This window comes from Antennarius striatus, chromosome 17, assembly GCF_040054535.1.
Source record: "Antennarius striatus isolate MH-2024 chromosome 17, ASM4005453v1, whole genome shotgun sequence".
In the NCBI taxonomy this organism is placed as follows: domain Eukaryota; kingdom Metazoa; phylum Chordata; class Actinopteri; order Lophiiformes; family Antennariidae; genus Antennarius; species Antennarius striatus.
The window spans coordinates 5,338,873-5,352,275 of NC_090792.1; positions in this window are offsets into that span (position 1 = coordinate 5,338,873).

Consider the following 13,403-nt stretch of genomic DNA (forward strand, 5'->3'; position numbering starts at 1 on the left):
CAGTAAGACAGAGTACATGTGTGTGAATGAGAGGGACCCAAGTGGAAGAGTGAGGTTAGAGGGAGAAGAGATCAAGAAGGTGGAGGATTTTAAGTACTTAGGCTCAACAGTCCAGAGCAATGGAGAGTGTGGAAAAGAGGTGAAGAAGCGTGTACAGGCAGGATGGAACGGGTGGAGAAAAGTGTCAGGTGTGATGTGTGATAGAAGAGTTTCAGCTAAAATGAAAGGAAAGGTGTACAAAACTGTGGTTAGACCAGCGATGTTGTTTGGTCTAGAGACAGTGTCACTGAAGAAAAGACAGGAGACAGAGCTGGAGGTAGCAGAGATGAAGATGCTGAGGTTCTCTCTGGGAGTGACCAGGAAGGATAGGATCAGGAATGAGTACATCAGAGGGACAGCACATGTTAGAGGTCTTGGAGATAAAGTCAGAGAGGCCAGACTGAGATGGTTTGGACATGTCCAGAGGAGAGATAGTAAATATATTGGTAGAAGGATGCTGAGTTTTGAACTGCCAGGCAGGAGGCCTAGAGGAAGACCAAAGAGGAGGTTTATGGATGTAATGAGGGAAGACATGAAGGTAGTTGGTGTGAGAGAAGAGGATTCAAAGGACAGGGCTAGATGGAGGAAATTGATTCGCTGTGGCGACCCCTGAAGGGAAAAGCCGAAAGGAAAAGAAGAAGAAGTATGGTTTCATGCCAAAAAAGAGTACTAGAGATGGAGTATTTGCTTTGAGGATGTTGATAGAGAAGTACAGAGAAGGCCAAACGGAGCTGCATTGTGTTTTTGTAGATCTGGAGAAAGCTTATGACAGGGTGCTCAGAGAGGAACTGTGGTATTGTATGAGGAAGTCTGGAGTGGCAGAGAAGTATGTTAGAGAGATGCAAGACATGTCTGAGGACTGTAAGACAGTGGTGAGGTGTGTGTAGGTGTGACAGAGGAGTTCAAGGTGGAGGTGGGACTGCATCAGGGATCAGCTCTGAGCCCCTTCTTGTTCGCTATGGTGATGGACAGGCTGACAGACGAGGTTAGACAGGAATCTCCACGGACTATGATGTTTGCAGATGACATTGTGATCTGCCGTGAGAGCAGGGAACAGATGGAGGAGAAGCTAGAGAGGTGGAGGTTTGTCCTGGAAAGGAGAGGAATGAAGGTTAGCCGCAGTAAGACAGAGTACATGTGTGTGAATGAGAGGGACCCAAGTGGAAGAGTGAGGTTACAGGGAGAAGAGATCAAGAAGGTGGAGGATTTTAAGTACTTAGGGTCAACAGTCCAGAGCAATGGAGAGTGTGGAAAAGAGGTGAAGAAGCGTGTACAGGCAGGATGGAGGAAAGTGTCAGGTGTGATGTGTGATAGAAGAGTTTCAGCTAAAATGAAAGGAAAGGTGTACAAAACTGTGGTGAGAAAAGCAATACCGTTTGGTCTAGAGACAGTGTCACTGAGGAAAAGACAGGAGACAGAGCTGGAGGTAGCAGAGATGAAGATACGGAGGTTCTCTTTGGGAGTGACCAGGAAGGATAGGATCAGGAATGAGTACATCAGAGGGACAGCACATGTTAGAGGTTTTGGAGATAAAGTCAGAGGCCAGACTGAGATGGTTTGGACATGTCCAGAGGAGAAGTAGTGAATATATTTGTAGACGGATGCTGAGTTTTGAACTGCCAGGCAGGAGGCCTAGAGGAAGACCAAAGAGAAGGTTTATGGATGTAGTGAAAGAGGACATGAAGGTAGTTGGTGTGAGAGAAGAGGATGCAGAAGACAGGGTTAGATGGAGGCAACTGATTCGCTGTGGCGACCCCTGAAGGGAAAAGTGGAAAGGAAAAGAATACATGACACAGTCAAAGATACCTTTAAAGTTGTATATTTGTCCCATGTAGTTATGTTTAATAGTTTACATGTTCCTCATGTTGTCATGCCAACATGTAACATTTCAAGTCAGTAAAAAAAAAAAAAAAACTATGATAAATGTTTTTAATGTTATTATATTATGGTATTCAAATGTTAACAGTGTTAATACACTGAATAAACATTTTTAACAATAAAAAATATTTTACGAACACGGTGTGTGTTAAACAGGTTTTAAACTACAATAATGTAATTGTTCAGATTAAAAAAAGATTATTGAAAGTTTCTTCATTACAAAAGTCATTAATAATAATAAATTGTTACAATGTAAAATAAAGGTTAGTGAAAATACTCAAAACAGGGAAACAATAAAAGGGGTGACATACTACACAGGGGTGGGTCTGGGGGACTACCACACACACTCACCACATGTAAAAAACCTAAACACACATTTGGTGAACCACTCCTAGCGACATGCCATCGTAAGAGTCCTCATCCAATGTAACTAACCCCTCCCAAAAGAGAGGACCTCAGTTTGAATAAATTAACAAGACCTAACAATAAACTACCAGTTAGCTCATTCAGAAAATGATCAACTAAATAACAATAAAACTGGGCGTAAAGCAACTGCTCCCAAACACTGCAGAAACAAGATCAAGGTGATAACCAACACATGGCAAAAGAAAAACCTGTAGCATGGTGAGGCAACATCACTGATTTCTGATCACTGCTCAGTATCTTTAGCTCTCTGGTTAAGTTGTGCAGTGATGTGCACACAAGATATATTTTTCAGGTATTTCTGAAGCCCAGGAGTAATCATCTGAAGTAAACCTGTGTGTTTTAATTGGAGACACACATGAACGTGTAACTTAAACACATATGAGTCCTTGAAGTCATGACTTTGATGCATCTGCAGCAGGGAAAAACAGGTACACTGACTGTGAAATTTACTTATTCTGTGCTTTCTTTAATTCAGTCTATCAAATATGATATTTTTCTAGAGCTCTGTCTACTCACTGTGTACTCTTCACTTGCAGGTTGCATTAGCATACTATTGTGACCTTCCGGCATATCAGTCCTCGTGACATTCATGACACACTCCACCGTTCCTGTTCCACTGTGACACAGCAGAAAAGTACTTCATAGTGGAAGAGGATATAAAATTCAGAAAAGCGACAGTATGGGTGGACATTCCTTTGGACCTGCTGGGTTTTGTGCAGGGATGCGTTGCTCCTCTGGAATGTGTTTAGCATGAATGTGGTCCTTCTGAGCAGCTGCTGAATGTCTGTGCGCATACTTGGAGCCATCCGTCATCACTTGAGAGCCTCAGCAGTATCATACTGTTTATATTAACTACTACTTATGGCGCTGGCATTACAAATGAATTGCACTTCACACATAATAAATAATGTACCTTTGAAATGATTATTGTGTTCATGTTTTCTGGGGGTTCAGTGCAGACTGTGAGAATGAGGAGTAAGCACCTAAATCTAAGACGTTTATCCTGAAAGCTGAATGAAGGAGAAGTGCTACTCCTCAGCACTGAAGTCATCTCTCAATTGATCACTGTACAGTATTATTATTCTACTACTCTTTGAACTGTCATAATTTTATGAGATCCACTATGGAAGCCAATTTAATCATGTATGTTAAATTCACAATAACAAGGATGACATGTTTACATGTGGTTGCATCTTTACCAAGAGCTGTGTAGAGCCAAAGTCAAACAGTGAAGGACACTGTGGCAACAGTGAGTCAAATGGCAAGCAATCATTCAATTTAATGCTGTTCTCAGCCTCAGAGAACCATCATATAAGAGAACAGAAAGATATTGGACAGTTGATTTATTGTGTTTTTGTCCTGTAAGCGACTCATGGATTACATGGATTACAGCACACACAGTGCTGTTCACGGTTTAATAGTATCAGTTCTTTTCATATATTCACTAATCTGTAACCACCTGTCTTGTAAAAAATATTTTCTGACATGTAACTAGTAATATGTCGGTGAAAGGGTGGCTATTGCTTTGGTGGAAAGTGCTTTGTCCACTATTCAGAATGACAGTGGTTCTAGACCCATTCCCTAGTCAATATGATGATAAATCCTTGAGCATGGAACTCAACTCCAACTATCCCCCTGGTTCCTCCATTTAGGATTCAATAACATATGTTAAAAACCCTAGTTAGTTGCCGAGTTTCCATTTTTAATTTACGTATTCCATATGCCTTTTAGTTATTGAGTACAAAAATCAGAACAGCTGGTTAGGCTCCTAGCTCCATGTAATTATGTCAGTACTGTCTGCTCATGTAAGTGGATAATAATCTGTTACTTCTGATGTTCAGCATGATTCAGATAGATTAGTGTCACATTGCCAGTTTTGTTAAGCCTTATTAATGCGGACCAAGTAAAGATGTTCTTACTTTAACCAAAGAATGCAGTTAGTCATCAACATTCACCTCTTACAGCAGCAGTTGAAGTGGTGGCACAAAGTTTGTGGACAGATCATTCAGTTTTTCAGTGCTTTTTGGTACCTACCCCGTTTTATTGTTGATTTACAGACTGTTCCTAGCTAACCAAGACCCATGGTTGCCACTGATTGAGAACTCAAGGTACATAGCCCAAGGCCCCACGGTGGCACAGCAGATATCACTATTGCCTCACAGCATGAAGGTCCTGGGTTCAAATCTTTGTAGTGTATGCATGTTCTCCGTAAGTTCTGTCTGTGTTGTGTGGCTTCTTCTCGCCACTAATATCATGTACTGCTGCAATCGTCAGCTGGGATAGGCTCTATCACTTCAACAAACTACAACTGATTCACTCCATAAAAACATTATTATGCTGTCCTGCAGGATGTATCGATGCACAGCAGCAGGTGAAGTATTCTCTGTAGGTCACTCCATCACTTCTCACCAAATGCACACTTTTTACACAATCACTGACAAGGTTGTACTAAATTATCATGTTGTTTTTCATGGGAAATCTATTTCTAGCTCTACCCCACCCCCCCACCCCCCACCCCCCACACACACACACAAACACACACCTAGACCTAAACTGTAGAACTGTACCATTAAGATTCTTGACCTCTATCATATTTTATCAAGCTCTTTCACAAAATGTGTTACGGAGGCCATAACTTTTTTAAAGCCAAGCCTTGTAAAAGTTATATTATTTTGACATGGGAAAATCTGTGGAGAACTCAGATGTCCAACACATGATTCATATTTTCTTCTCGTTCTTTTTGTTAAAAAAAAAACATTAAAATGCTCTTTTTTCTTGTGGGAAAACAGAAACATGGAAATATTTTCACTGTCCGTTGCTGCCTAGCTCATTTTTTAAGGAATGTCACTCACACCATTTACTACCGATCTTTGGACATAAGGTTCTTCTTGAGCAACCGGTTATTAATCATTCCACATATAAGTACACCTGGATTAGATTCAGCTGCTCTGACTGCAAACTGTTTCTGTGTGTGAGAAAATACATTTGAAAGAACTCATAGCACCAATTTCAGGTTAAGCCCACATACTGTATATCCCAGTGTGCACAAAAAACAACTTGTTATTTGTACTCGATCTGCAAAACCTATCAATCAAATTCAATTACAAAAAACAATTACATAATGACTTCACTTTTGGCTACGTCTATTAATACCTTTTCAATATGGTACAGAAAAAAACCAGTGGGTCTTAGTTAACACATCTGTGTTAGTAGGAGCCGAAATGGACTGACCTTGGTTTTAACTGACTTTAAAGTGAAGAGTCTCCTTCAACAGTGAACCATGTCAACACGTGGTTGAATGAATTAGCAAATAGTCCAAAATTTACTTTATATGCAAGAGAGCATGTGGCTTTGTGACTTATTCTTCTCATGGCATTGTTTCGCAATAGTGGAGAAGATGATTCATAATTGTGGATGAGTGACATTGATCAATTCCAGCTACATTGAATTTTTCAATTAGGAATACATCAACAAACTATGCTTTTTTGAAGAGAATGGTTCCTTTGCCTCTTATGATCCCTTCTAGCTGTATTGTTCCCCTGATGTGGGAGGAGTAATACACCCATAACTATACATTAGTAATAAATGCATGATATCACATCTCCATTTATTTTACAAATAAAAAAAAATTAAGGGATTAAACAATGTGGGTACATCCTTCATGATCATTTTATATGGCCTGCTGTCCATTATATGCATGATGTCACCATTCTGTATAAAAGTAATGGGGGAGTTCACAGCCAACAGCAGAGGAAGTGACAGCGCTGAATCAACGTCCGACCAGATGGACAGATATCCGAGGAGGTCAGATGTACATTGTGACACTGTGTTACCCACAACCAGGACATTTAAAAGCATCTGGCAGCAGTTAGTAGCAAACCAAAAGTAGAAAAACAATCAACCTAAAAGGTTTTCTAAACGAGTAGACAGCATGAGGTGGTGGAGCTCCTTACCCAAGGAGCAGAGGATGAGATCAGACACCACACGTACAGGCCAGAGAGTGTGTATGCACACACACACACACACACACACACACACACACACACACACACACACACACACATACACACACACACACACACACACACACACACACACACACACACACACACACACACACACACACACACACACAAAGGTAAACATTACTTAGGGAGAGACATGGTGGAGCTACCAGTTCAGACACCATATTGGTTCACACTGGTCTTGAACCAGCAACCCTCTAGTCCCAAAGCCAAGTCCTTGTACACTGTCCTCCTGCTATTCCATTTATTTAGCCTCAATGATCGGAAAGTGTTACTTGGTGAACAGGCCCCAGGTACCAGGTAGTAAGAACAAAACAAAAACCAGAATCAACTTAGTATAATTAAATCCTTGCAATAATCACAGTTTAAATGTTTTAAATGCTTCAAAACATTTCAACTTTATAGAGTGTCTGGCAACAAAAACAAATAGCATCCTTACACCCAAATTATATGATCTGGAGAATGATGAAGTGGCTGTGACAAATGAACTCTAGAATAAAACGTTTGTCACATACCTGAGATCTTAGCTAGCTTTAGTAGCGTTAGTAGCCCTTTTTTTTTTTTTTTAAAGAATTTTCTTCTCGATTAAAACAGGATGGGATAACGCAGTTGCCAAACAGCTGCAGGACATATTCCCATGGATGGTGTCGATTGAATGAGCTGCTCTCCGTCTGGCAATGTCATGCAAAGACGAGTCCAGTACTATGTCACACTGATTCTCCACAATTATTGAAAAAATAGCTTCATCTAGACTTCAGTCAATAAGTAGCATCAAAGGCTCCAAGTCTCCTGGATTTACACCATGGAGGCAAGTTTAAGAGGTTTATGTCTCTAATTACAAGGCAGTTTACATCTGTACTACAATACATCTGAATTACTGCAGACCTCATCAATGTCATATTTTTGCTATCTATACATTTTAAGAGATTTGCGTCCCATAAAACGGTTTTAAAGAGAGCAAATCAACTTTTGGCCGATTGGCAGGCATGTATTTCTATAACTACTTCATATTTCAATGTAAAGTCAATCATTACTACAGAACTCATCCATTTATCAGGAACACAGCGGTTTGAATCCAGGCTTCTTCCTGGTAAAAAAAAAAAAAAAAAAAGATACCGGACCCCAAATTGCTCCCAGTTCATTGGTTTGTGAGTGATTATGTGAAGGTTTATCACTCTTGATGAGCAGGTGGAGCGTCGAATGGTAGCCACTGCACACACTGAAGGAATGTCTGTAACTGAGTGAATGCTGGCTTACCTTGTGCTGTAAGTGGTAAATGAGACTAGAAGGGCAAAAACGTAAGTACTGCCCATTTACTGTAACAGAGGAGGAGAAAGGTTGGGGAACTTTTGGAATGATGCTGACATTGCAACTGCATGAATTTGATAGTTTTGAGGAAATGTAAGTTTAAGCAGTGCAATTACGTTTTTGAAGAATCCATGCCCTGAAATATTGATCTTTAAATATTTTGTTCAGGCAAAGTTATTTTTTCTCATTTAATTTTTACATTTTTGATTAGGGAAGTGTAGCCGAGAAGCAAAATTATGTTTGTTCTCTGGGACATCAGCTCTTAAGGAAAACTAATGTGTTTATTACCCTAAGATTTTGTGTCTCTGTCTGTACCTGAACCTGTGGGATGGGGGCTCTCCACGTTATGTCTAGGTTTCCTTAGACCAGGGGCATAACGGATGCATCGTATTTGTTCAGTTCAAAATTGCAAGACCCACATGTAGAAAGCATGAGGGTGAGACATAAATTACATTAAATTAACACCTTAAATAAAACAAAAGGGGAGTCCATATGGAAATGTAGCCCAAACCAAATAACAAATGCATTGTCAAATACATTAAGAAAAATAAATAAATAGTAAAAATAAAATACCAAAATAGCTTCCAAAGAAAATCCAGTATCAGACACAGGGAGAGGCCGATGGTGACAATTTACTAAAAACTATTGATGGTGAAATTGAGCTTCTTGAAGCACTGGAGCTTTTAATCCAACAAGCTAACTCATGCAAAACAGGCAAACTGATTATAATGACATCATGACTTTAGTGTGCGAAGCTTTGAACTGATGCCAGTAATTAATTTCTGCATATTTTATGAGATCGGCTCAAAAGCTTCTCAGGAAAATATCGTTCTTGCTGGTTCCATTGCATAATAAATAAAACAATATTTTTTTTTTTGTGTTTGACTGCTTTAATTGAAGTTAACTATTTCCTAAATCAAGTAAATGGTCCAGCGGTTCGTCATCACAAGCCTTAAATCTTGCTTAATCTTGAATTACTCAAAGCATATTTGAAAGTGTCAATCACTACCAAAAAGATTAAACAGGTTATAAAACAGACAGTGGCCACAATGAAGCTCTAAAATACTGTATAGGGCCATTCTACAGAATTTTTTTTTTTCACATACTGGTTAAGTGAAGAATGAAATTGTTCTGTTTGGTTAATCAGTCAAGATCATGTTTTTGATGTAACACAAATTTTCCATTAGGATGACAATGGTTGCTCATAACCGTCTTTTTGAAGATGTTTCCCATTCATACTAAAATGTTGTAGAACATCATTCATCATACATAAGGATATTAAGAAATAAAAGAACACACTGTAATGTGCATTCCAGGTCAGTAGTTGGCAATGTAACTTCATCATCACCACACTATAAGATCGCATGAGCTGTATACTCATGGCTGGAAACAGCCAGGCGTGACATGGATCTTCATTGTCAAATTTCCAGAAGAAATCTGTTTTGTCAATTTACATGTTAAAATGAATGGTTGCAATTTCATATGAAGACTGAATGACGATGATTTTTTGAATTGCTATCCTCACAAAATGCATTTTTCATCCAACTGAATGACCAATCTAAAGCAAGGGGTTGTGTTCAGACCAAAGAAATCAGAATGTCTGATCCAGTTCCCCTTCCAACAACCAGGTGCACCTGCAGGGGACCATCTGTCACTTTGGCATGTGCCTGACTGCTTTCTACACTTCTATATCCACCACCATCCAGGGCTCTGATTGACTGCATATGATCAGATGCATTGATGCTATACAGATGGGGGGATGGTGCACATGTCTGCTTTTATATTCTGTTGGTTCAGTGATGTGATGATACACCTGGAGCTGTAACACCTCCTACCTGCTCAGGAAGGCCCACCAGTGGTTTTACTTCCTCAGGAAGCTGAGGCGTACTACACTGGGGAGTCTGTTCTGAAGGCCTTCTACAGAGGCGCAGTGGAGAGCATCCTCACCACCAATATCACCATGTGGTATGGCAGCTGCTCTGCAGCAGACAGGAAAGCTCTGCAGAGGGTTGTAACGGCTGCACAGAGTACTGTAGGGAGTGGCCTACCACCACAGATATCTACAAAAAAAGGTGTCAAACGAGGGCCACCCACATCATGGCAGACTCCACCCACCCAGCACACAGTCTGTTCCAACCCTTCCCCTCAGGCAGGAGACTACAGAGAATCTGGAGCAGGACCACCAGGCTGAGAAACAGCTTCTTTCTAGATGCTGTTAGACAGGGGAACACCAGCAGTGCTCTGTAGTCACCCCCATGATGCCACAACGCCCCGTATGTCACCACAAACGCACGGGGATTTAGTGCAATATCGTTCAAGTGCAATAGACTCAACACTCACACACTTTAATCTGGCACTCACATTGTACATAAGAATTGTTGTTCAGATACAGTATATATTTTACATATTCAACTTTATTTTTCTTATCTTGTATTTATCCAATGGGCTAACTGGGACCTTCAGAGGGGTATTTCGTACTGTCCCATGTGAAAATGTGTGTCAGCATGACAAATAATAAGATTATGATTCTGATAAAAAACTTGTTCTGTATATAGTTTTTACTTTTGTGATCAAAAACATTGATTTGAATCTCAATGTTGAGGCTGTTCTGTAAATAGTGCTAAAATAAACAGTATAGCAATGTCTAATCAATCCATAACAATTTCAGACTTAAAATAATGTATCGTTATAAGCCCCACCCATATCCGGTTAAACCAACACCCACTTCCGGTTTAAGTCTCACCCATTCCGAGTACAGATACGGATACAGATAATTTAGATGGCTGAACAGGTACAATTACAGATACAGATAGTGGTGTACTTGCTCATCCGTAGCTGAAAGAAATCTGACTGCTGTTGAGAGAAGGAAGCTCTGTTTGGATGTCTAATGATGTAGAAAGAGATTATCAGCTGAAACAGTGAATGTCCCAAAGTTTCAGTTTACCTTCCACAGAGGATGTTTTATGTTTAAACCAGCAACTGATAGTGTTGTGAAAGTTGCCTCCATAGTGGATGAATATGTCTGGAATTCTACTGAATGTTACATAATTAATGGATACATACATACATACATACATACATACATACATACATACATACATACATACATACATACATACATACATACATACATGCATACATACATACATACATGCATACATACATGCATGCATACATACGTTATTAATCCTGGAGGAAATTGCACATATCCACTGCTCAGGCATTACATAATGAATAAATACTGGATAAATACCAGGAGAAAAAGAAACACTGACACCACAGGAAATACACAAGACATTCACTACACTAACAGACACATGCAGCACTAACAGGACATATACTAAACTAAAACTAAAATATTAACAGTATAAAATAAAATAACATAAAATAAAAAGTGAAAGTGAAAATAGCTGGAGGCCCACATGGTGGGTAAGGTACACCCTTCTTACATTGTAAGGCATGTCACTGTGTAATGTCAGAGCATCACAACACATTGGCCCCACTACACTGCAGCACGGGCTGACATCCCATCTCCTTCCCTCCATAAGCCTAAGTGGGATGAGGAGGTTTTGTTTTGTTGATGCTGATGATGTGCACAGAATTGCAGTGAGGTTGAGAAGCCGGAAATTCTACTACCTTTTCACCCTTGTTTGAAAGTTTTATAGCTGAGGATAAAGGCCACTGTTAATAAGTGACTTTGGAAATGATTGCTTGTATGAAAGCACACTGTCACATTCTGAAGTGACCCTGAAGTTGACTGGTCAACTGCTGTTTGTGAGCTTGTTCTTTCTTCTTTATATTGAACAAAAATCCTGAATCTTGGAAAATAATCCATACTGGTTATGAATTGTATGAAACACCAAAGGGCATGACACAACAACATGGAATGAGAGTGGACTGAACATCTAGCCAATGTGAAAATCTTACAACTTAAATTATATTCAGGAAATGACTCTATACAATAATCAAGAAAAGACTCATTGCAATCACCTTTACTTCATCTCTCAGACCGCTAGTTGCCTCTTAATTGTGCCACCGTGACAGACTGAGTATGGTTCCTTGCAGCCTCCTCAATATGACAAAATGTGGTTTTCTCAAGGTCAGGTTTCTCTGCATAGAATGGAGGTACTTTGCACTGCTTAGTGTTACTGTCACATTTAATTTCACAGATAGGTCTGTTTCCCTGAGTTCTCCCTCCTGTACACTTTACTGTGGGAGCCAGGTGTTTAAGTTAATATTTGATTCCAAGGAGCAATTTCCTGCATTATTGCAATCAATGACCTAATAACTGACATGGCCATAGAAATGTGTCCTTCCTCTAAATAACTTTAATCATTGACAGCAGCTCAAATTAGCACAATTAGACAAAATTGTCTTAAGATGAGGCAGATGGGTATAGGCGCAGATAACAAAGGCTGTATTCTCATTGAAGATTTGTTTTTTCTTAATTTTTAATGGAATAGAAGTGGCTGTCAATCATTTTTCCACTCGACATACAATGTGATAGAATCCCAGATTGATCAACATGATTTGTGAATTTAAAATTAAATTACACTCAAAAAGGACAACATTTGAATAAATGGTTTTTGGTCTTTACTGATGTCATTTCGTCCATTAAAAAAGCTAGAATGATTTATGAAGAAAAATAAATCTGTTGATTAAGCAACTCAATACTGTTATTTGGCATTTAGGCAGGTCACAGTGACAGCCTCAATATCAACCTTAAATAATACAATACTGAGCAAAATGCAAAGATGCTCTCATAAGTTGAGTAACAAATATGTCCGTAGTTTTGTTTGGTCTTGTGATGTTGACAGCTGTGTGGATTGTGATTACAATGGAGACATTTTTCTTTGGTTATCATTGAGAGACTATTAGGGTTGCACTGTCACATTTCATCACCTCTTTAGTGTGCAGGGCCATGTTCTCTTCTACAGTTGGTGGAAGCTGTTGTCTATTCTTATTTACTGGACCAATCAGACTGGTTTTCTGGACCTATAGTGCCTTAGAAATTCAAGAGAAGAAGTTATCAGTGGTGATACCCCCCCCCCCCTCAGCACAAGTTACCTGTGTTGAATTGTGGAAATATCAGTGTTTGTGAATCACAAGCAAAACAACTTGGCGTTGTAACAGCAGTTTCTCCAGCTGGGTGGTAGGCATCGTAGCATTATTGCATATTCATAATAGTTAATAATTCTTATTGTTTCAGTAGTCAAAGTCACTGCCTATGGGAGTTTTAGTAGTTGCAGAATTCTGGGAGGCCAAACAAAGTCAGGATTAATGGCTACAATGAGCATGTTTAGGCAGTGCACAGCTTTTTGAAGGGAGGTTTGAAAAGCTGTGCACTGCAGAAGCGAAACTCAGCTTCTGCTCAATATTTCAGCTCCTCTGCTATGGTGAGTTTTTTTGCACCGAGCAATTTGTTATGCCACCTTATATTATGCTCGCTTGTTTACTGAAGTAGCATTGACAAAGCAGGATGGTTGCTGGCAATATTTGGCATGGTTTTGCTGAAAAAACCCCGGCTTATCAGCGTGCTCAGGGTGTAATATCTTTAAGTTTCGCCTTAATTTATTAGGGTTCATGCTGTCTGCTGCCAGCATGTTTAGACACAGTGAACACATCAGTCTCTACTGTAGTCACAGTGAAGTCCAGCGCTACATACCCTGCTTCATAGTTCCTCATCTTAGCTTTCGACTGAATTGCTTTTGCTAATTATTTTGTCTC